Source organism: Sander lucioperca, chromosome 19, assembly GCF_008315115.2.
Source record: "Sander lucioperca isolate FBNREF2018 chromosome 19, SLUC_FBN_1.2, whole genome shotgun sequence".
Lineage (NCBI taxonomy): Eukaryota > Metazoa > Chordata > Actinopteri > Perciformes > Percidae > Sander > Sander lucioperca.
In genome coordinates this window covers 5,116,679-5,123,400 of record NC_050191.1, presented here as the reverse complement: position 1 = coordinate 5,123,400, position 6,722 = coordinate 5,116,679, and the positions used below count along the sequence as shown (strand labels likewise).

The 6,722-nt window shown below is 35.7% G+C and overlaps 1 long non-coding RNA gene across 1 annotated transcript; it reads left to right on the top strand.

Moving 5' to 3' along the window:
• Window positions 1-5,408: 5,408 nt before the first annotated feature.
• LOC118493795 lies at window positions 5,409-6,412 on the top strand. The gene is made up of 4 exons (XR_004895809.1): window positions 5,409-5,724; window positions 5,837-5,908; window positions 6,039-6,122; window positions 6,250-6,412. It is a non-coding gene; the product is annotated as an uncharacterized LOC118493795 (long non-coding RNA).
• Window positions 6,413-6,722: the final 310 nt, after the last annotated feature.

The window sequence follows — 6,722 nt, the reverse complement described above, 5'->3', positions numbered from 1 at the left end:
AATTTCATCATTTCAGGACAGGGGAATGTTAGTCTAAATGTTGTATGACAATCTGGCTATTTCACATTAGCAACCCTAAAGCTCAAGGTGTAAAGGCCTAACGACCATCATCTGATACTGGTAACCCTTCCCCACACAGATAAGGCCTTTCAATCTCATTTATAAATGAAGTAACATGTATGAAAAAGAAATAAGCACAATTCATAATACGGATAAAAAAGGATAATCTCAGTATGTACATTATAATATTAACACATTATAGATAAGCGTATTAAAGAACAAATGAAACATTAATAACTTTGATTAGGAATTACATACTAATGTGTAAGTATGTCGGACAGTTGAAAAAAGAACTTTATGTTGCAATGGTGTTTTAAGTTTGTGCTCTAAAACAGATTGTCCCCACTTGGCCTCTATTAAATGACAGAAGTCCCCTGTTGACTAGTGTGCTGAGACACTAACACTCCTGTATGAGTCCATACTGTACATTAGTTCAGTAAAAGACAGTATCAGTGTCAGGAGTAATATGACAAGTTTGATAGATAAGATTTAGTTAAGTTTCATAAGGTTTTTCTCATTTGTAAATGTTTAGATAACATTTTCTTTTTCCAACTATCCTACACTTAAAACCTATATTAACACACTCACTAACCGTAAGTACATGTCTAAGTCATTATGTGTTTAAATGCATGCGTCAATGGAAATGGTCATCAGTAAGATCATTTCTTTTATTGTTTTAATCAATCACCCAAGCTGATTTGAGATCAGAAAGGACTAGACCTTTTCAATGTAATTGTTTGCACAAGCTACACTACTGTATGGAACAGAAGTAACATGTATGAAAAAGAAATAAGCACAATTCATAATACTGATAAAAAAAGATAATCTCAACCAAATAATGATAATAATTCTTGTAACCCTGGACAGCTTCTAAATCCCTGCTTTGTAATTGATATAATACTTTAGAAATGGGGAATCCATCATTCATGAAGTATGAACATTATAATATTAACATATTATAGATAAGCGTATTAAAGAACAAATGAAACATTAATAACTTTGATTGGGAATTACATACTAATGTGTAAGTATGTCGGACAGTTGAAAAAAGGGTTATGGTTAGGGTTAGTCCCCACTTGGACTCTATTAAATGAAAGAAGTCCCCTGTTGACTAGTGTGCTGAGACACTAACACTCCTGCATGAGTCCATACTGTACATTAGTTCAGTAAAAGACAGTATCAGTGTCAGGAGTAATATGACAAGTTTGATAGATAAGATTTATTTAAGGTTTCATAAGGTTTTTCTCGTTTGTAAATGTTTCTTGCTCTGTCTCTGCAGAGGAAGATCAGTACTTTACCAGACAGTCTGCTAATGACATGCAGGAGTGTGAGTGTCTCTGCACACTAGTCAACAGGGGACTTAAGTCATTCAATACAGTCCAAGTGGGGACAATTTGTTCTGTTTTAGAGGTGTGTGTATTGTTGTTCAAATAAAGATGGGACTATTGAAACACAAATGTGCAGTCCCCTCATAACTATGTGAAAAGATCATCAGGCCATCTCAAAGTGCTTACAGCTATTGTTGTGGAAAAAGGCTGGGAGCCCAGGTATATCTGGCTTTACATATGTTAATCACAGTTGAATAACATGAATGGTGATTCAATGCAGGTGGACCAGACAGATATGCTTCTTCATTTCACTAAGGTTTACAAGCAGTGGAATACTCACTGGAAATATTACCTATGCATACACCAGCTTTTTTTGTTGTGCACTAAATAACATTATTAAGTGGTTATAATTCAATTTTAGCTTTTACCACCATGTCTGAAATATACAATAACCCTCATTTACGAAACAAACCTACGACAGAAAACAAGCGTAAAACTGGCGTGAGGTCATTTCAATGCAAAGTTCTGCATTTATCAACATGGACGTGAGTGGAGGCTACGATCGAATCTCACGTCAAGTTTAAACTTTATAAGTCACTATATGTATTTGACACTTATTTACTTTGTGCATAAAAAACTAACAAATTATATGCTTGAATGATGTGAGGCAGGGGCCTGTTTCACAAAGCAGAATATATAAATCCAGGATAACTGGTAAAGCGAGGCTTGACCTAGTCTAATCTGTGCATCCTGTCTTGGTGCGTTTCACGAAGGCCAAGCCAGGCTGAGGAGGAGCGACTAGGTCGAGCCAGGTTGAGGAGGAGCGACTAGGTTGAGCCAGGCTGAAGTAATTTGGATCGATGCGCGTTCACGGCTTTCCTTAACAGACTGCAAGGTCGATAACAGATTTATTGATGCTAAAATGGAGATATATGCATTGTTCATACTTTACACAGAGTGAGCAGCAGCATAATCCCTTATCTTGGTTTTGTGAAACAGGCCCCAGGGCTTTACTATTAACCTACTCAGTAGCATACAGATTTTATAAAACTGGCTCCACATTAATGAACATAGCATTACAATGCACATTGGTGCATTGTGATAAAAAAAACACATTATATTATATTTTTTAAAATATAACCCTTTAAAAGGAGCCATTCTGCATAATCAGTAGACAACTCAAACTTTTGATACTTAAAGTGCATTGTGATGATAAAACTTCTGTACCAGTCAGTAACATTTGTATTTTGTATTTTATAAGTGACTTTTGTATTCCAAAAATAAAATGCATTTCACCACTGGTCAACATAGACTCTCACTCTTCTTCTTCTCTGTTGTGCACAGTGGCAGCAAAAAGTGCTGCTAAGATGTGAGTGACTTGGAGGTGTGAATATGCGCCACTAGATCTGGTCATGAAATGTCTGTGAGGGGTTTTCTGTAGCTGAGGGAGGTAGTTAGGGCTTTTCACTTTCTACACATCTCATAGCCAAGATGTTCTAGTCAAAGAAGACTGACACTCAGACATGGCAAAAATAATTGCATGTGTGTCATTAGTACACCACATAAAAATTGTTTGTGTTAAAAGCCTTTTAAAATATCATTGAATAATTTTAAAACCACATGAATTTCCCCTTGCGGGATAATAAGTTCACTTTGACCTTTGACTTCTTTAAGTTGATTGTGTGTGACATGGTCTTTAAAGCAGTAGAGCTTTTGCTCTCAGTGGCTCTATATGTCTGACTAATTGACCCTACCTGCAGTAGGAAATGGACAGAATGGAACAGAGTGAAAGAAGTCGACTCCAGATCTAATCTTACCCAACTGCCCACTTTCCTTATTAATTGGTTGTTCATCTATCTTTATCTGATTGGCCAGACACATACACAGCTGCAACAAAAAAGTAATAAGAAAGTAATTAAATAAATAAAAATAAAAAAAACAAAATGTCACTATTTAGATGGAGAATGTATTTAAAAATGCAAATATTCTATTTCAAAAGAGCGTACACTGGTTATTCCATAATGTTTGACCATATTATTTGACTACTCACAAGCATAATACTTACAAAAATAAATCATTGTGTCTATGTTAATGCATGAGTTGTAACTGCATGTCTTGAGTTAAAGTGTAAATTTCGACTGGTACCTTTCTGTTTCTACCACAACCTTTGTTCAAAGCCAGACCTTTTGAATTACTACCTCAGCTAGAACTAAATTAGAGCTATGAATATAATTCCTCATTTTATTTGATCGAACACAGTGACCAAAGGGTTTCAGGTTAAACATTTGGACATTAGTAGGAACGAAAGGGTTGTTGTACATGTCAGACATCTTAAACTTAAACACCTATTTTTCTTTCTTCATTTTTCCTAAGTGAGAATTCCACTGCTTGTAAACCTTAGTGAAATGAAGAAGGATATCTGTCTGGTCCACCTGCATTGAATCACCATTCATGTTATTGAACTGTGATTAACATATGTTAAGCCAGATGTACCTGGGCTCACCCTTTTCCACAACAATAGCTCTAAGCACTTAGTAAAATCACTGTCCAGTTATCTGGTGGGGTACCATGGTAAGCCAATCAGAGGCAAAGTATGGCGGGTCATGCATTTGCCAACCAATGAAAAGAAACATCTCGGCCAGGATTGTATATATATTCTAGCCTGTTCAAGGTTCTTTTCTAACTTTGGCTTTCGTTGACCACTTTGCAAGGGTTTGGAGGACAACACCTTGAGCTTGTTCTACTTGTTTCATTGCTCTTTTCCACTTCATCTACAACAATCTTCCACCTATTTGTACCTACGGATTCAGGCGCATTTCACCTCTTCCTTTAAAAAAAAACTATGCGGATAAAGTGAGAGGTAAGTTCCAAATTTTTACAAATTCTTCTTGCATGGATAAATCAAGTCAGTCTGTTGGTAAAACTATGTTGTAAAAATACTGATAGCTGAATATCCTTTTATAAAGTCATTCAAGTTATCATGCCTTTCATCACTTACTGTATAAACTATCACTTTACATTGTCTTGTTATAGGTCATATAGTTAATCGTGTTTTTCCCCTTAAATATTTCACAGAAAAATGAGACCAAAAAGGGTTTGCCCTGAAAAGGACGCCTTGCACTTCATTGCTTCTGGGAAAGATTAAGACATATTTCAGAAAAAACTCATCAATGAGGAGAAAGGTATGTTAATACATTACAATATACAATTCTCTTTTCAATACTACATGCAGGCACAAGGTTTTTGGTATTTGGTACTAATCTTCTCATTTGAACTAACAGCAGGAAAGTCATTTTAAGCAGGACAGATTGAGTTATGTGCAATTATATATTAAGCATTTTCACTTTCTGTAAACCCTTAAAGTGACAATGCATATCATCATCATCAGTGCTATAATTGTTGAGATAGTTTTTGTTGTTCATTGTGGTGACAGTTGCAGTTATGTTTAATGTAATTAATAAATAAATATAATTGACTTATTCAGTTTCATGATCTATTTTTCAGGTCATGGAGTAATCGCCGCCATAAACATTGAGCAGGGAGATTTCTTGCTTGAGTATGTTGGAAGACATATCACTGGCTTGGAAGGAGAGGCCCTGTTCAAAGAGTACTCAGAGAAAGATGCCGCATTTCTTTATTTCTACTCCTTTCAGGAACAGACTTTCTGGTAAGAACCGTTGAATGAATGTTCTTACTATAATTTAACTGTGTTTAATAATATTTCTAAACTGTAAAATGTATTTCCTTATTTTTTGGTATGCAGTGTTGATGGCAGTAAGACTACAGCAAGACTTGGACGATTCATAAATGATGACCATATAAAACCGAATAGCAAAATTAAAATAGTAAGTAACAGTCAAAAGTCACTCTGCCAGCATTTTTTTCATTATTTGTTTTAATCACAACATACATATATTGCTAAAACTACTGTTGTATTTTACATTACTAATGTGAAATAGAATAACTGATTATAATTCTGATTTTTGTGCCTGTGCTTATGTGACCAACAGATACTGGATGAACAGAAAAGCCCACATCAGTGTGCATTTGCAATCACAAAAATAAACGCCGGCCACAATGACCTTGTTTTCAACATAAACATGAAGATCGCAAATGGATGCAATGCCACAGAGATTTTCCCAGGACTTTTTCACAACTGCCTCGTGGCAGTGAAACGAGTTGCCAAGCATATTTCCCAAAAAGAGTTGGAAATGGCTCATTACTTGTGTTCAGACAGTTCAACTTTACAAGCAGAGCATCTTTCTATTTGCCCTGCAAGATGGAATAGGCAAATTCAAAGGAAAATCTCTGGAAGAAATAACACCCAACATCAACTGTAAGTAAATGATTTAAAGAATCCCTCTACTTGTTTTTAAATACTTTAACTCATAATGGAGAAAAAAATACCTTTTCGCTTTTAAGTATTCATTTTAAACATTGTGTTGCAGCTGAGCAGGACCTGAGCGACTCAGATGCAGAGGAAGTCCAATCTGAGCAGACTGCAACACCAAGTCAAGAAGGTAAGATTTTCTTCTGCATGTAGTGTTTTAATGGCAAGAAAAAAATATGTCCACTAAATGCAGCCTGACTTTCAATTATTCAATCACCTATTGAATGTGTAAACATTGAATTGCATCAATGTGGTTTCAGGAAACTCAGAGGGTGGACATTCAGATCACAGGGCTGCTACCTCAAAGAAGAAAACTGGGGTCATAAAAAACTCAAATCAAAAGGGTGAGTTTTTCAAATGAATCTAAAAAATATTGTATACATGGAGAACTCTTGACATTTGTTGACAAAAAATGGTTAGTCATTTCTATTCATCAATTTATTCACTTGCTCTCTTTTGTTTTATGTATAGAGAAACCAAGAAGGCCCTGGTCACAGTCTGAGAGAAAAATCGTGGAACACCATTTCAAGGACTTCCTGGAGGAAATGAAGCTCCCTGGAAAAGTAGACTGTCAAAGATGCTTAAATGAAAATCAGACTCTAAGGGACAATGGAAGAGACTGGAAAACCATAAAATACTTTCTGCACAACAAAATAGTATATATCAAAAGAATGTGTGCCAAGAGCGTTAAGACCAATAAAACTGTTGGAAAAAATGTTGTTGTACTGGATAGTCAGGATCCTGTATTGGAGACTGCACTATTCAGTAGGAAAACACACCTCAACGCATCACAACGTCGAAGTCATCCACAAGCGACAGCAGTCAGCGGGAAAGAGGAAGTCGGCAGCTGCCTTCACTCTCCTACCCATCGGCTCTATAGCCTAGTTTCTAATGTATTAATATAGTGTTTTTAAAAAAACAAAGATACATTTTACATGTAGTAA